Raw genomic sequence first — 19,087 nt, 5'->3', positions numbered from 1 at the left:
CAAAAGCAAAATCCTGGAAGGCCGTCCTCGTCTATTCATTACTTTTGTCAACCTTACTCAGGCGTTCGATAAAGTTGACCGTACACTACTATGGCAGAAACTTACCCTGTGGAAATGCCCACATGAACTTCTCGGTCCAATTAAAGCCCTATACTCAAACACGTCCACGTGAGTCCGTCTGAACCAACAAGGGACTCTTTCTGGGGAGATAAATACGGCTAGAGGAGTTAAATAGGACTGCCCCTTGGCTCCGACCCTGTTTTGGACATACCTCGGAGACTTTCAGGAATCCGAAAAATCAGTCCGAGCATTTCCACCGAAACTCGGAGGCGATCAGATCTGCCACCTGCTCTATGTGGACAACCTGATTCTTCTAGATCACACTCCCATAGGCCTACAACACCAACTCAACAATTTATAGCAATACATGGCGGAAAACAATTTGGAAATTAACGAAGCAAAAATCAAAATGATGATCATTGAAAAAGCAGTTTAAACAAAGGATAAGATCTCACTTCGCTTGGGCCCGACCTCAATTGAAAGAGTCACCAACTTCAAGTACTTTGGTGTTACCCTAGACAGCTCGTCAAAGGATATGGCAATGCAAGAGGTACTTCATAAAAAAATGAAAAAACTATCAACTCAAGGGAAAGCCATTGACATCAAATTTGGACGATACTCAACGATCCCAGTCAGAGACTTCTATATAAAGAAGGTCATACCATCCTTAACTTATGGCGCCCATGCCATGCCGAACCTTCCAGTAGATCTATGGCCTAAATTAGAAGCGATCTTCTGGAGAACAATTTTCGGTCTTCCAAAATCAACCCCTATCACATTGATCAGACGGGAACTCAGTCTTTCATCTTTGAAAACAACAGTTGATTGTAACAGCGTTCTACTATACAGGAAATGTACCCAGAAAGACTTGCCATACGCTTATCGCCTGATAAATGAAGAAATCCGGTTGGGATCGTGTAAAATGTTGCTGAGATGGGAACCTAAGAACTTGAACCGCCTACATTCTGTAGAAAGCAACAAGGACGAGCTCCTGACTAACCCAGTCAAAGTTATCAAAAAGATCAGAGAGCTTGACTGGATAAAGACCATCTAAATAGCGAACAAATACAAACTTGCCAGCCACCTTCCTCCGTTCTTTAAGAAATGGAACATTTTAAAAACACATCTAATCTCTTCCCAAGTAGGATGGCACGGAACTATTTTCTGAAAATCCAGTTCAATCAATTGGAAACAAACAAAGTTTTGGCAATCAGACATTTATCTCCAACTAATTGTTGTCGTATTTGCAAATCTACCACAAAAATGGAAACTATCCGCCACCTCCTATTGAATTGTCCAGCGACGCGAGATATTCGCTCTACATACTTGAAAGACACAATATCTAACTTCACCCTCCAAGACGAGGAAAACTGTTGGGTTAAATTGATTGCAGGCGACAAACAGAAATGGTTGTTAGCTACAGTGAACATCATGCAACATATACTTAAAGTGATGCTCCCTGCACAGAATTGAAATAACATGGTTGCAATCACACCAGAGATTTAACTTCTAACTTCTTCTTCTTTTAAAACACAGTTTTTCTTTGGTTTTTTTCTGTCTACGTAATGGAACTTGTCTTTTCTTTGTTATAAAATCTGTAGAGATTAAAAAACAAATTTTAAAAAAGGTATCATGGGGGGCGCTGTTGCGCTCGATGAAGATGGCCGCCTGATGCGCTGCTCTGACCCGTGCGGCACTTTTTATTTGTAAAATCTCCTGTTTGCCCCGATGCAGCGTATAGCCGACCCCCGGCGTGGGTCGCGGACCGGACTGGGAGACTAGCACGCGAGTTTCGTCCGTCGAGCCGCCTCTGCTGCGGAGTTTCAGCCCGCCGCGAGCGGGGCGGAGGCGGGTGCCCTCTGTCCTCCGTTCTCGGCTCCAGGAGTTCCTGCCCGAGCTCCGCGGCCTGCGGCCTACTGTGTGGGGGAGGGGCGCCTCACTCGCCTTGCGCAGCTCGCTCTGGCTTGGCCCGTGCCGCACAGCGGCCTCTTCCTCTTTACCACACTGGATTCCAGAGCGACCCGCTCCGCTGCCCCGTCCTGGGCGATGTGCTGACTGGGACCCGAGTGAGCATCGATCCTACCCAGGGTGGTGAGTGGCTCTGGCCCGATATCCTCGGTGCCCACTACACAGCAGCGGACCCTGCCCTCTTCCTCCCGGACATTCCCTCCTTCAGCCATCTGGGAACTGACCACCTCCGCTACGGTCACGGAGACGACCGATTTGCCCGGCTGTTGGGCCTACTACTGCGACTGATCCGGGGCCCTAACCCTCTCTGCCTGCTTTCAACGATCTGCACCGAGCGCCATCCGTCCTGCCGCCTCATACAGGGTTGCTCCCCTATACCTGCGGCACCGGATCCTTGTATTCTTTCGGCTGCTCATTGTTCTTTGGGTCCGGATCCCCGGCGACATTTCTTGAAAACTTCCTGGGCCCTCCCCCGGTTAACTCACTCCTGTGTGGTCTGCCTACCCCGGCGTGCCTCAGGTGGAGACGCCACACTTCCTTTGTCCGGACGCTCGACTCGGCCTCCACTCGGTCGCTGCCTGTTGGATCCCGTGGCCTGCTCTAGCCGCCAGACCCACTCCCCTGTTTGGTCTCCGGAGGCTTAAGTTTAACCCCCCCCCCGGCGACATGTCGACACGAACCGGCAAGAAGCAATCCTCCATCAATATTTTCGCTAAACCCTCGGCGGGGCTCGGGCGGAGGCATCTATGCAGGACTCTTCCCTCTCACCCGCGCCGGAACCACCCGACTCCCAGAAGATGATGGAGTTTATCCGTGAGGGGTTCACCACAATTCATAGCAAACTGGACGACATGAATGGCACGATATCCTCCATTAAAGCGCATATGGAGAGAACTGATGGCTGTGTGACCGAGATCGAGGAGCGTGTTAGCACGGCCGAAGACGGCCTGGGTTCCCACACTATCCACACGTGTCGCCGAGGTGGAGAAGAAGAACGAGGATCTTGAATCTCGCTCGAGGCGCAACAACCTTCGCATTGTTGGGGTGCCAGAGGACGGTATGCAGGAACCCATGGAGGATTATGTGGAGGGTATGTTGCTTCAGCTCCTCGACTCCCCAAAACTCTCTCCGCAGTTTGCGATCGAGAGAGCCCACCGTTCACTCACGGCGAAGCCCAAACCCGGTGCACCCCCACGCCCGATTATAGCCAGGGTCTTAAACTTTCGAGACCGTGATGCTCTCCTCAGGGCGGCGAGGGCCAAGGGAGACCTTCTCTTAGGCGCGGCCAGGATCCATCTATATCCGGACTTTTCGGTGGCTGTTCAGCGGGAACGTAAGACCTTCCTGGCGGTGAAGAGGAGACTACGCGACCTTCAGGTGAAATATTCCATGTTGTACCCCGCTAAACTGCGCATCGAACAGGCAAACCGCGTCTACTTTTTCACGCTGCCCGAGGAGGCCTCCAGGTTCATAGATGAACGCTTTCCCGGCTGAAATGCTCTTGCAGCAGACGCCACTACTGACCCACTGCTTAAGACACTTGCTCACCGGTTATCCGTATATCCTCCCTCAGTATTTACCTGGTCCTCTGGCATTCTGACTTTACCTAATGTGGTTCCCACGAGAACACCTGTTTGTACCTGTAACGAACACTGTTATTTTTGATATTTTTCACCACTGTTATTGCCTCCTGCTCATTGTCCTAATGCTACGTAACCGGGTTAACCCAGTTAAATTGGTTCATTATGTGTTTACCGTACCTGCCCCTTCCCCCATGGGACCTCCCTTGGACGGGAATCGGTATTAGTATCGGGCATTATGGTTATCCTAATATTGCCTCACGGTTCGGAGCATCGCCGCCAGGCCACCTCGCAGGCCCCCCAGGCGTTGATGCCACTGTTCTGGTTTCGGTTGTTGGGCTATAGTGTGATCATCCCTCCGTTTGGGGGAGGAATGTGGGAGGGGGAGGGGGGAATGGGGTTATATGTTAAAAAAAGCTTGGTGTTCACAGAGAAGGTTGAGTCCGAAGCACTACGATCCCATCGACGATACAGATTCGCCCGCACTGGGCGCCGACCATGGGGGGCACATTTCCATCCACCCGTATTCCCCGATGGCCACACTCGGAGGGTTGAGTGAGGAAACTTTGACATTTATGAGCTGGAATGTGCGGGGGCTGGGTAACTATAAGAAAATGAGGCTACTACAACTCCAGGCTGAGCGTCACAGGACTAAAATCCTGTTCCTTCAGGAAACGCATGCATGCACAGAGTATTGTAACAAATTTGCTAAAACATGGGGCCCACAAAGGTACTTCACCACCTACTCTACCCAGAGCCGCGGGGTCATGACCCTTATCCACAGGAGCCATAGGTTTGTCCCCACTGCTACGTTAATCGATCCCCAAGGCAGGTACGTGCTTCTCCATGGCACCCTACAAAATAGGGAAGTTATCCTTCTTAATATATATGGTCCCAATATTGACGACCCTGACTTTTACACACATCTGATAACTCTCCTGGATGGCTTTCCTCTGATACCGATTCTCTGGGGAGGCGACTTCAATACGATATTCGATGTGGATCTGGATAGATCTGGCTCCAGACCCCGTTAACTCTCCAGAGCTGCATATACCACACTTTCCTCCCTTCCGCGTCTGGCCCTGTTTGATGCCTGGAGGTTCCTCTACCCCGACTCCCGCTCTTATTCCTTTTACTCCTCGGTTCACGACTCCTTTTCCCGGATTGATAGATGGTTGCTATCCGACGATCTGATGAAGACCATGGCGGGTATGGCAATCCTTCCTAGGACTCTATCGGATCACTCCCCAGTGACAGTCCCTCTATGTTGGGGCCTAGACCGGGACCAAACCAGACACTGGAGAATGAAACCACTCTCTCTCCTTGACCCGGTCTTTAGCTCGGAGATGGGATCGGCGATCGAGGAGTTCTTCGAGATCAACACCAACTCCGTGTCTTCACAGGCCACCCTATGGGAGTCCTTTAAGGTCTATATTAGAGGCATTGCCCTGTCCAAGGAAAATGGTATCCTTAAAACTATCCGTAGGGAAATCGCTGGAAGCGAGGCCGCACTATCTGGACTGGAGGCCCAGTACGCCCTAGACCCAACCCCGGAAACCCTTGCGTTAATTGGCACGGAGCTCGACACCTTTAGCTCGCTCGCAGACCGCGAGCTGAGGTTTCTTGATAACCCCAGCCGAGCGAGGAGATATGGCGAGGGTGAGCGTCCTAACCGACTCCTGGCTAGACTCCTCCGTCGTGAGTTCAGTGCCCCACCTATCCCCGGAATTGAGAGACCTGATGGGACCCTGGCCACCTCCCCTGGAGATGTCAATACCGAATTCCTTTCCTTCTACCAATCCCTATATGCACACTCAGACAATGCTACTACGGCGGAGATAGATGCTTACCTTGATAGACTCCCCCTCTCGGCCCTCTCTCCTGATACCATCGGGTCTCTTGAGAGCCCACTCACCATTGAGGAGTTCTCAGAGGCCATAGACTCCTTATCCTCGGGCAAATCCCCAGGCTCGGACGGTATACCGATCGAGTTTTATAAACACTTCAAATCACTCTTACTCCCACGTCTGGCAGCACTCTGGGAGGAGTCGGTGAAGGCGGGTCAGTTCCCCCCCTCACTCCGCGAAGCCACCATTACAGTCCTGCTAAAACCTAATAAATCCTCTACCCAATGCAGCTCTTACCGGCCGCTTTCATTGATCAACTGTGATGTCAAGATTTATGCCAAGTCACTCGCTCTACGGCTTATCCCCTTCATGCCACACATCATTCATCCAGACCAGTCGGGATTCATCCCGAGCCGCTCCACCTCCTTGAATCTGAGACGCATCTTCAACGTTATAAGTAGAGTGGCCCCAGGTGTACATGCGGTGGCCGCAACCCTTGATATGCAAAAGGCCTTTGATTCGGTCTCGTGGAGCTATCTCTGGCGGGTACTTGACAAATGCAAATTTGGCCCCACTTTTGTCTCCTGTGTTAGGCTACTGTACTCCAACCCCATGGCCAGGGTTCGTACCGAGGGCCGTTGTTCCCCCTTTTTCACATTGCCTGGGGCACCAGACAGGGTTGCCCCTTCTCACCCCTAATCTTCGCGGTGGCAATGGAGCCGTTTGCTGACATGCTTCGCCAGAACCACTCGCACAGGGGTCTGCGTACAGCTGGCTCCTCAGATATAGTCTCTTTATATGCCGACGATGCTCTCCTCTATATTCGTTCACCTGAGGTTAACCTGGCCCCAATACTGGAGGATATTGCTCTATTCGGTCGTATCTCTGGTCTCACGGTGAACTGTTCCAAATCAACCCTCTTTCCGCTAACTCCCAGTACACTCCCACCTCCCGATACCATGGGCTTCGCATGGGCCCAATCTAAATTTACTTACTTAGGCGTAGTCGTGTCCAGACACACCGGGCGGGTTCTGGAGGAAAACTATCAGTCATACCTTGCAAACCTTACGATAAAAATACAGGGCTGGAAAAAACTTCCGATCTCACTGGCGGGCAGGATAGGGGTACTGAAGATGGTGGTACTTCCTCAACTACTGCACAGATTTGCCAATATTCCGCAATGGCCGGGGGCTGACTACTTCCAGGCGCTGACGCGCACCCTAAACACTTTCCTCTGGCACTCTGGCGCCGTCCGCCTTAAATTCAAGACCCTTTCCGCCCCCATCGAAGCTGGTGGCTTTGGGGCTCCAGACTTCCTTAGGTACTGGCTGGCGGCACAACTCCAACACACTGCACACTGGTTCAATACTTTGGACCCCCCTCCCCACGTCAGGCTAGAGAGACTATCATTGAGTGACCGTGACATACGATCTCTTGTGATCTCACCTATGCCAGCCATATTGGACTCACTGGACCCAGCGGCATGCACATCCCTAGCCTTATCCAAATCATGGCAAATACTGGGCACCACCTATACTTTCCACGGTAACCTCCCAATTTGGAATTTCCTCCCGGAAGTCCCACGAGTCCCACCCTCTATAGTTCGCTCCTGGGCTGAGGCGGGTTACGAATTGCTACGTGACATATTCGAACAGGGTAATTTCATCGAGTGGCATGACCTCCCGGTTTCCCTCAGACGGGGACCCTCCGTTTGGCTCCAATATTCGTCCCTCCGAAGAGTACTCAAGCACAAGTACGCATGCTTTCCAGCACTACCCCCCGATGAACCTGCAATCACCGAACTAACCTCGCCCACCCCCTTGAGGGGCAAGATCTCCAGATTATACACTCTGCTTCAAACTAGATCGCCCCCTGCATTCCCCAAACTACGTCGCTCCTGGGAGATTGACCTTGGACTCGAGGTGACCGATGAGCGCTGGGCCCATATGTGTTCACATACCCAGGGTGTCTCCTTCAACTCCCGATTCAAACTAATTCAATTTAAGGTGCTCCACAGGTACCACTACACTCCGACCAGGCTACATCGCATCTCAGACGACTCCTCCCCTAGGTGCCCTAGGTGTGGATGTGATGATGCTGATTATATCCACATGATATGGTCTTGCCCCCGACTTGCTCAATTCTGTACTACAGTATGCTCTACTATGTCGTCGATCCTTGAATCCCCCATTCCCCTATCCCCAATGACATGCCTGTTCCATGATTTCCCCCAGCTTCACCGCGACTCCAGAAAACTTGCTGGCCTCTGTATGCTACTTGCTGTGCGCACAATTCTGCTCTGCTGGCTTAGGCCTATCACCCCTACTCATGCACAGTGGCTCAGGGCAGTGACGTGGGCCTCTGACACAGAAGAGTCCTGGGCGATACAGCAGCCCGCCCACTCCAGACCTAGAGATATCTGGCTGAAGTTTCGCTCATTTATGTCTCCTACTGACTCCGACTCGGATCCTGTATCCCCAGCCCCTTCACCTAGCTCATCCCTCTGCGGACCGTGAATTTCTTTTCTTTGTTTTTTCTTCATCTGCTGATGGTCTGACCTCCCATGTGTCCCCACACGTGTATATGCGGATTCCTTTTCTCCTGTACGTGCCTTGCTTATACAAACTATGTGTATTCGTTTCGAATGATCTGTTTTGATTTTGTATGCCTTATTGTTACTCACCTGTACCTGTGTTACCGAGCTGAATAAATAAAAAAAAGTTTAAAAAAAAGTTAAAAAAAAAAAAAAGCTATCATGTTATGTCACTCTTGTATTTCTATCACCCAAACAGTGATAGAAATTCTCGTTTTTCTTTCAAGATCACCAGCATGTTAATGGCCGGTCACTGTGAAATGAGCTATCAACCTCCACGTGGGTGCAAGGAGTCAGGAATACATCAGTGTCTGGAACACACTCCAGACACTGATGTGTGCAAAAGGGCGGGCTACTTGCACTGCAGCCCTGCACCCTCGTAATGCACCGGTCACCTTTGTGGATAAGTTGGTTTCCTCATTTTTTATTTGCGGTCATTTTTGAGGGTCTTCCCCTATATGCTGATCACAAGACAAATCTAGAACAAGAGAGAGCAACAAACGAAGAGAAACAGGTAGGTGTCCAGAGTGGACTGACCAAATCCTGGCACACCCTCATACATCTTATTTCTTTATTGAGAATGCCAAGTTTATTTCTATATTTGACGGTATTCTTTGAGTCATCACAAATAACCGGTCACATGTTGTACAGAAGTCAAACACAAAGAGCCTGACACAACGTCTAAACAAGAAAAAAGTGTAGTAGACAATGCACACCTAAATATACAAATTGTAAAAAAAAGTTACAAAATATAATATAAGTTTGGGTGCAGGGGAGGAATTACAACCCGGACACAAAGCTGATAATTAATATATCACAATGGTGCCCAGTCTATGGACAGACTCGTCCCCTGCACAACAGAAGGCTGAATAAACAGATCACAATTGTTCAACTGAATTAACATATACCTTAACAAAATAACAAACTATTAAAGCAGGCGATATATTACAACACAGATTCAATCAGTTGCTCTATGCGTTTCGGGGACCTTCTCCACTTCTTCAGGAGCTGAACTGTGGATATAGACATAAAAAGACCATAAATGTCTATCATCCTGCTATACGAGTTGCCAATATTGGGAATCATATTATGAGCCTAGTGACCATCCTGCCACAAGAGTACAGACTAGTTTTTCACTACCCAGTGATCCAAGTTCCATATTCCGAGAGCACCACCTCAAGGTGTACACGAATCACCGACACCACCTCTCCATGTGCGCCCCAATTTCCTTAGGGACTGCCAAAAATTCCCAATGGCGTCAGACCTACTGACATTTTATATAGAGCCAATGAAGGTCTGTGCTGTTTATAATGAAACATACATTAAAAGCTGCCATAGAATGAGGCTGTCATAACAACCTCATTTAATAATCAATAGCAAGGGAGGTGGTGCATTGCCACATACCTTCAACAAAACCCCAGAAAATTTGAGATAATTCTTTTTTTTTCAAAGCAGACACCTTGCTGCCTCAATCACCACGTGTTACTAAAATCCACAACACAAAATCTGCTTCCTTTTTCCTTTGTGCACTGAGTTTGGATGAAGAATGAAGAAATATGAGTCATCGCTGATCCAAACAGCATAATCAGTGGAGATGGAGAGTTTTTGGAAGATATATATATACAGCAATTGGTTCTTGCACTGGAGGAGATTGTGAGTTGCGTGTGTGTTTGTGTTATGTGTTTGTGTTATGTGAAACTTTTGCTATTTTTATAGGAACTCCTTATTTTCTTTCTTCATTTGGGAAGCTCCTTTGTTTAGTAAGGGTAGATTAGTTTTGAATGGCAGTTTGTTTTGAGAATGAAATGCGGTGGTGTCCATGAGTGAGTACAGTACGCTTGAAGGGATGTCACGGGCAACATTTGAATGATGCAGCACACAATAATGTGTCTCCTTCTTCAACAGATCCTACTGCTTCTGGGCTTCATTATGGCAATGGTGGAGTCACTGGTCTAGGTGATAGCAATGGTGGAGTCACTGGTCTAGGTGATAGCAATGGTGGAGTCACTGGTCTTGATGATGGCAATGGTGGAGTCACTGGTCTTGGTGATGGCAATGGTGGAGTCACTGGGCTTGGTGGTAGCAATTGTGGAGTCATTGGGCTTGATTATGGCAATGGTGGAGTCACTGGTCTTGGTGATGGCAATGGTGGAGTCACTGGTCTTGATGATGGCAATGGTGGAGTCACTGGTCTTGGTGATAGCAATGGTGGAGTCACTGGTCTTGGTGATGGCAATGGTGGAGTCACTGGTCTTGATGATGGCAATGGTGGAGTCACTGGTCTTGGTGATAGCAATGGTGGAGTCACTGGTCTTGATGATAGCAGTGGTGGAGTCACTGGTCTTGGTGATGGCAGTGGTGGAGTCACTGGTCTTGATGATGGCAGTGGTGGAGTCACTGGTCTTGATGATAGCAATGGTGGAGTCACTGGTCTTGGTGATAGCAATGGTGGAGTCGCTGGGCTTGATGATGGCAATGGTGGAGTCACTGGTCTTGGTGATAGCAATGGTGGAGTCACTGGTCTTGGTGATAGCAATGGTGGAGTCGCCGGTCTTGATGATGGCAATGGTGGAGTCACTGGTCTTGATGATGGCAATGGTGGAGTCACTGGTCTTGATGATGGCAATGGTGGAGTCACTGGTCTTGATGATGGCAGTAGGAGTGATTCTGGGAATGATGATGCTGATACTGATGATGTGGGGGCAATATGAAAAGAGATGGCAAGAAGTGGAACACACAGGTGTTAGTGTTACGATAGGCCCAGATAAGCCAATAAAGAGACAAACTCAATAATCGAGTAACTCCAAGTGCATTAGAAAATCCAGCTTCATACCGATACAAACTGCCACTAGGAGAGCGTACAAAAGACAATATCAAAATGGAGTTAGGAACAACATGCTTGCAAGCAAAGAAAACATAGTAGCTGATGTCATAGTGAGTAACCATCATAAAAACTTCTGCTCTCTCACTCAATTGGTTAGTGGAATATGGAACCTTTAGTTAACTATAGGCACATCTTTTACTATTGCTTCTTTTCACAACTAATAAATCCTCCTAGAAATATCCTTCTAAAAATAAGACTTTTCAATCTAATATGCCATAGGTTGGCACTCTTCTACACCAGTCAATACAAATAACAGGATTTAAATCTAATTGCTCATCTTTCCTCAGGCCCTTTTGTGCAGTACCAAAGTAGGTAGTGGGGAAGGAGAGAGGGGCGAACCTTTATGATCTCGTGTAAAGAAGTTACTCCCATCTCATTCGCAGGCTGGAGGTCTTATCTGCCAGTCTGTTTGTTGTCCTGACATGTCGTCTCTGTGCCTGAATGTGTTAAGGAAGTGGCAGGTGCACTGTCTAATTGAGTCTGGGATAAAGGACCATTGTTTCGATCACGTGGTGAAGGACCACTGTTCAGAACTGATTTTCGTCTATTTATTGAATTTTCTGCTGCCTTAACGTGTGTGTACTTTCTTGAAGCCGCCATTTGGGGTGCAATGTATTCATTCATTTTGGGATAAATAGGCATGGTAGCTACTTGTACCAGGGCATTCAAGGACATATTTATTTCTCAATGCTACCAATAGAAACTATTTAACTTTAATAACTGCAATGCTGTGTGCTCTGGGAAATGTTATCTAGTGCGGTTTCAGCATCTAAGCAGAACTCCCCTCAGCGCACTGACCTTGGGGCTTGGGCTGTTGTCTGACCCTTTGTGAGACCTGACACTTTGTATCAAGCAATTTTATGTCAGGCTGGAGTATTTGGGAATTGAGGCCTTGCAGGGTTTGGTATGAATAATGTTGTTACTTGTGCTCATTCTCTGCCATTTTGGTGTTCTTTGTGTCTTTTGCATGTCGCCTTTTAATTATTCCCTGTCCATGTATTCTGGAACGTCTCTCTGCCTGCCCATCTCTATGCTACATGTGCACCCCTATCTGGGTATTCTGCAACCTCTCTCTACCTGCCCATCTCTATACTACCTGTACACCCCTATCTGGGTATTCGGCAACCTCTCTCTGCCTGCCCATCTCTATGCTACATGTGCACCCCTATCTGGGTATTCTGCAACCTCTCTCTACCTGCCCATCTCTATACTACCTGTACACCCCTATCTGGGTATTCGGCAACCTCTCTCTGCCTGCCCATCTCTATGCTACATGTGCACCCCTATGTGGGTATTCTGCAACCTCTCTCCGCCTGCCCATTTCTATGCTACGTGTGCACCTGTATCTGGGTAGTCTGCAACCTCTCTCTACCTGCCCATCTCTATGCTACGTGTGCACCCCTATCTGGGTATTCTGCAACCTCTCTCCGCCTGCCCATTTCTATGCTATGTGTGCACCCATATCTGGGTATTCTGCAACCTCTTTCCGCCTGCCCATCTCTATGATACGTGTGCATCCCTATCTGGGTGTTCTGCAACCTCTTTCCGTCTGCCCATCTCTATGCTACGTGTGCATCCCTATCTGGGTATTCTGCAACCTCTCTCCGCCTGCCCATCTCTATGCTACGTGTGCATCCCTATCTGGGTTTGCTGTAACCTCTCTCTGCCTGCCCATATCTATGCTACGTGTGCATCCCTATCTGGGTATTCTGCAACCTCTCTCTACCTGCCCATCTTTATGCTACGTGTGCCTCCTCATCTGGGTATTCTGCAACCTCTCTCCACCTGCCCATCTCTATGCTACGTGTGCATCCCTTACTGGGTGTTCTGCAACCTCTCTCCGCCTGGCCATCTCTATGCTACATGTGAACCCCTATCTGGGTCTGGGTATTCTGCAACCTCTCTCCGCCTGCCCATCTCTATGCTACGCGTGCACCCCTATCTGGGTATTCTGCAACCTCTCTCCGCCTGCCCATCTCTATGCTACACGCGCACCCCTATCTGGGGTATTCTGCAACCTCTCTCCACCTGCCCATCTCTATGCTACGCGTGCACCCCTAGCTGGGTATTCTGCAACCTCTCTCTACCTGCCATTCTCTATGCTACGCGTGCACCCCTATCTGGGTATTCTGCAACCTCTCTCCGCCTGCCCATCTCTATGCTACGTGTGCACCCCTCTCTGGGTATTCTGCAAACTCTCTCCGCCTGCCCATCTCTATGCTACGTGTGCACCCCTATCTGGGTATTCTGCAAACTCTCTCCACCTGCCCATCTCTATGCTACGTGTGAACCCCTCTCTGGGTATTCTGCAAACTCTCTCCGCCTGCCCATCTCTATGCTACGTGTGCATCCCTATATGAGTATGCGTCAACCTCTCTGTACCTGCCCATCTCTATGCTACGTGTGCACCCCTATCTGGGTATGCGGCAACCTCTCTCCGCCTGCCCATCTCTATGCTACGTGTGCACCCCTATCTGGGTATTCTGCAACCTCTCTCCGCCTGCCCATCTCTATGCTACGTGTGCACCCCTATCTGTGTATTCTGCAACCTCTCTCTGCCTGCCCATCTCTATGCTACGTGTGCACCCCTATCTGGGTATTCTGCAACCTCTCTCCGCCTGCCCATCTCTATGCTACGCGTGCACCCCTATCTGGGTATTCTGCAACCTCTCTCCGCCTGCCTATCTCTATGCTACGCGTGCACCCCTATCTGGGTATTCTGCAACCTCTCTTCGCCTGCCCATCTCTATGCTACGTGTGCACCCCTATCTGGGTATTCTGCAACCTCTCTCCGCTTGCCCATCTCTATGCTATGTGTGCACCCCTATCTGGGTATTCTGCACCCTCTCTCCGCCTGCCCATCTCTATGTTACGTGTACATCCCTATCTGGGTATTCTGCAACCTCACTCCGCCTGCCCATCTCTATGTTACGTGTACATCCCTATCTGGGTATTCTGCAACCTCTCTCTGCCTGCCCATCTCTATGTTATGTGTACATCCCTATCTGGGTATTCTGCAACCTCTCTCCGCCTGCCCATCTCTATGGTACGTGTACATCCCTATCTGGGTATTCTGCAACCTCTCTCTAGCTGCCCATCTCTATGTTACGTGTGCACCCCTATCTGGGTATTCTGCAACCCCTCTCTACCTGCCCATCTCTATGCTACGTGTGCACCCCTATCTGGGTATTCTGCAACCCCTCTCTACCTGCCCATCTCTATGCTACGTGTGCATCCCTCTCGGGGTATTCTGCAACCCCTCTCTACCTGCCCATCTCTATGCTACGCATGCACCCCTCTCTGGGTATTCTGCAACCTCTCTCTACCTGCACATCTCTATGCTACGTGTGCATCCCTATCTGGGTATTCTGCAACCTCTCTCTGCCCGCCCATCTCTATGCTACGTGTGCACCCCTATCTGGGTATTCTGCGAACTCTCTCCGCCTGCCCATCTCTATGCTACGTGTGCACCCCTATCTGGGTATTCTGCAACCTCTCTCCGCCTGCCCATCTCTATGCTACGTGTGCACCCCTATCTGGGGGTTCTGCAAACTCTCTCTGCCCGCCCATCTCTATGCTACACGTGCACCCCTATCTGTGTATTCTGCACCCTCTCTCTACCTGCCCATCTCTATGCCACGTGTGCACCCCTATCTGGGTATTCTGCAACCTCTCTCTACCTGCCCATCTCTATGCTACGTGTGCACCCCTATCTGGGTATTCTGCAACCCCTCTCTACCTGCCCATCTCTATGCTACGTGTGCATCCCTCTCGGGGTATTCTGCAACCTCTCTCTACCTGCCCATCTCTTTGCTACACGTGCACCCCTATCTGGGTATTCTGCAACCTCTCTCTACCTGCACATCTCTATGCTACGTGTGCATCCCTATCTGGGTATTCTGCAACCTCTCTCTGCCCGCCCATCTCTATGCTACGTGTGCACCCCTATCTGGGTATTCTGCGAACTCTCTCCGCCTGCCCATCTCTATGCTACGTGTGCACCCCTATCTGGGTATTCTGCAACCTCTCTCCGCCTGCCCATCTCTATGCTACGTGTGCACCCCTATCTGGGGGTTCTGCAAACTCTCTCTACCTGCCCATCTCTATGCCACGTGTGCACCCCTATCTGGGTATTCTGCAACCCCTCTCTACCTGCCCATCTCTATGCTACGTGTGCACCCCTATCTGGGTATTCTGCAACCCCTCTCTACCTGCCCATCTCTATGCTACGTGTGCATCCCTCTCGGGGTATTCTGCAACCCCTCTCTACCTGCCCATCTCTATGCTACGCATGCACCCCTCTCTGGGTATTCTGCAACCTCTCTCTACCTGCACATCTCTATGCTACGTGTGCATCCCTATCTGGGTATTCTGCAACCTCTCTCTGCCCGCCCATCTCTATGCTACGTGTGCACCCCTATCTGGGTATTCTGCGAACTCTCTCCGCCTGCCCATCTCTATGCTACGTGTGCACCCCTATCTGGGTATTCTGCAACCTCTCTCCGCCTGCCCATCTCTATGCTACGTGTGCACCCCTATCTGGGGGTTCTGCAAACTCTCTCTGCCCGCCCATCTCTATGCTACACGTGCACCCCTATCTGTGTATTCTGCACCCTCTCTCTACCTGCCCATCTCTATGCCACGTGTGCACCCCTATCTGGGTATTCTGCAACCTCTCTCTGCCCGCCCATCTCTATGCTACGTGTGTATCCCTATCTGGGTGTTCTGCAACCTCTCTCTGCCCGCCCATCTCTATGCTACGTGTGCACCCCTATCTGGGTATTCTGCAACCTCTCTCTACCTGCCCATCTCTTTGCTACACGTGCACCCCTATCTGGGTATTCTGCAACCTCTCTCTACCTGCCCATCTCTATGCTACACGTGCACCCCTATCTGTGTATTCTGCACCCTCTCTCTACCTGCCCATCTCTATGCCACGTGTGCACCCCTATCTGGGTATTCTGCAACCTCTCTCTACCTGCCCATCTCTATGCTACGTGTGCACCCCTATCTGGGTATTCTGCAACCTCTCTCTACCTGCCCATCTCTATGCTACGCGTGCACCCCTATCTGGGTATTCTGCAACCTCTCTCTACCTGCCCATCTCTATGCTATGCGTGCATGCCTATCTGGGTATTCTGCAACCTCTCTCTGCCTGCCCATCTCTATGCTACGATTGTATTCTGCAACCTCTCTTTGCCTGCCCATCTCTATGCTACGTGTGTATCCCTATCTGGGTGTTCTGCAACCTCTCTCTGCCCGCCCATCTCTATGCTACGTGTGCACCCCTATCTGGGTATTCTGCAACCTCTCTCTACCTGCCCATCTCTTTGCTACATGTGCACCCCTATCTGGGTATTCTGCAACCTCTCTCTACCTGCCCATCTCTATGCTACGCGTGCCCCCCTATCTGGGTATTCTGCAACTTCTCTCTGCCTGCCCATCTCTAAGCTACGCGTGCACCCCTATCTGGGTATTCTGCAACCTCTCTCCGCCTGCCCATCTCTATGCTACGCGTGCACCCCTATCTGGGTATTCTGCACCCTCTCTCTACCTGCCCATCTCTATGCTACGTGTGCACCCCTATCTGGGTATTCTGAAACCTCTCTCTACCTGCCCATCTCTATGCTACGTGTGCACCCCTATCTGGGTATTCTGCAACCTCTCTCTACCTGCCCATCTCTATGCTACGCGTGCACCCCTATCTGGGTATTCTGCAACCTCTCTCTACCTGCCCATCTCTATGCTATGCGTGCACGCCTATCTGGGTATTCTGCAACCTCTCTCTACCTGCCCATCTCTATGCTACGTGTGCACCCCTATCTGGGTATTCTGCAACCTCTCTCTGCCTGCCCATCTCTATGCTACGTGTGCACCCCTATCTGGGTATTCTGCAACCTCTCTCTGCCTGCCCATCTCTATGCTACGTGTGCACCCCTATCTGGGTATTCTGCAACCTCTCTCTGCCTGCCCATCTCTATGCTACGTGTGCACCCCTATCTGGGTATTCTGCAACCTCTCTCTGCCTGCCCATCTCTATGCTACGCGTGCACCCCTAACTGGGTATTCTGCAACATTTCTCCGCCTGCCCATCTCTAGTCTACGTGTGCACCCCTATCTGGGTATTCTGCAACCTCTCTCCGCCTGCCCATCTCTATGCTACGTGTGCACCCCTATATGGGTATTCTGCAACCTCTCTCTGCCTGCCCATCTCTATGCTACGCGTGCACCCCTATCTGGGTATTCTGCAACCTCTCTCCGCCTGCCCATCTCTATGCTACATGTGCACCACTATCTGGGTATTCTGCAACATCTCTCTACCTGCCCATCTCTATGCTACGTGTGCATCCCCCTCTGGGTATTCTGCAACCTCTCTCTACCTGCCCATCTCTATGCTACGCGTGCACCGCGATCTGGGTATTCTGCAACCTCTCTGCGCCTGCCCATCTCTATGCTACGTGTGCACCACTATCTGGGTATTCTGCAACCTCTCTCTACCTGCCCATCTCCATGCTACGTGTGCATCCCCCTCTGGGTATTCTGGAACCTCTCTCCGCCTGCTCATCTCTATGCTTCGTGTGCATCCCTATCTGGGTATTCGGCAACCTCTCTCTGCCTGCCCATCTCTATGCTATGTGTGCATCCCTATCTGGGTGTTCTGCAACCTCTCTCTGCCGGCCCATCTCTATGCTACGTGTGCACCCCTATCTGGGTATTCTGCAACCCCTCTCTGCCTGCCCATCTCTATGCTACATGTGCACCCCTATCTGGGTGTTCTGCAACCTCTCTCCGCCTGCCCATCTCTATGCTACGCGTGCACCACTATCTGGGTATTCTGCAACCTCTCTCTACCTGCCCATCTCCATGCTACGTGTGCATCCCCCTCTGGGTATTCTGCAACCTCTCTCCGCCTGCTCATCTCTATGCTTCGTGTGCATCCCTATCTGGGTATTCGGCAACCTCTCTCTGCCTGCCCATCTCTATGCTATGTGTGCATCCCTATCTGGGTATTCTGCAACCTCTCTCTGCCCGCCCATCTCTATGCTACGTGTGCACCCCTATCTGGGTATTCTGCAACCTCTCTCTGCCTGCCCATCTCTATGCTACGTGTGCATCCCTATGTGGGTATCTCTTTGCTATGTGTGCACCCCTATCTGGGTATTCTGCAACCTCTCTCCGCCTGCCCATCTCTTTGCTACGTGTGCACCCCTATCTGGGTATTCTGCACCCTCTCTCCGCCTGCCCATCTCTTTGCTACGTGTGCACCCCTATCTGGGTATTCTGCACCCTCTCTCCGCCTGCCCATCTCTTTGCTACGTGTGCACCCCTATCTGGGTATTCTGCAACCTCTCTCCGCCTGCCCATCTCTATGCTACGCGTGCAGCCCTGTCTTGGTATTCTGCAACCTCTCTCCGCCTGCCCATCTCTATGCTACGCGTGCACCCCTGTCTGGGTATTCTGCAACCCCTCTCTGCCTGCCCATATCTATGCTACGCGTGCACCCCTGTCTGGGTATTCTGCAACCCCTCTCCGCCTGCCCATCTCTATGCTACGCGTGCACCCCTATCTGGGTATTCTGCAACCCCTCTCTGCCTGCCCATCTCTATGCTACGCGTGCACCCCTATCTGGGTATTCTGCAACCCCTCTCCGCCTGCCCATCTCTATGCTACGCGTGCACCCCTATATGGGTATTCTGCAACCTCTCTCCGCCTGCCCATCTCTATGCTACGCGTGCACCCCTATCTGGGTATTCTGCAACCTCTCTCCGCCTGCCCATCTCTATGCTACGCGTGCACCCCTATCTGGGTATTCTGCAACCTCTCTCCGCCTGCCCATCTCTATGCTACGCGTGCACCCCTATCTGGGTATTCTGCAACCTCTCTCCGCCTGCCCATCTCTATGCTACGCGTGCACCCCTATCTGGGTATTCTGCAACCTCTATCCGCCTGCCCATCTCTATGCTACGCGTGCACCCCTATCTGGGTATTCTGCAACCTCTCTCCGCCTGCCCATCTCTATGCTACGCGTGCACCCCTATCTGGGTATTCTGCAACCTCTCTCCGCCTGCCCATCTCTATGCTACGCGTGCACCCCTATCTGGGTATTCTGCATCCTCTCTCCGCCTGCCCATCTCTATGCTACGCGTGCACCCCT

General features: G+C 50.8%; 1 protein-coding gene across 2 annotated transcripts in view; it reads left to right on the top strand.

Annotated features, from left to right (window-relative positions):
* The window catches only part of LOC138516885 (uncharacterized), a 308,582-nt gene that overhangs the window by 223,353 nt on the left and 66,142 nt on the right, over positions 1-19,087 (top strand). The window lies entirely within an intron of this gene.

Source organism: Ambystoma mexicanum, chromosome 6q, assembly GCF_040938575.1.
Source record: "Ambystoma mexicanum isolate Mex_15411 chromosome 6q, UKY_AmexF1_1, whole genome shotgun sequence".
NCBI classification, from domain to species: domain Eukaryota; kingdom Metazoa; phylum Chordata; class Amphibia; order Caudata; family Ambystomatidae; genus Ambystoma; species Ambystoma mexicanum.
This window is presented reverse-complemented; position numbering and strand designations above follow the sequence as displayed.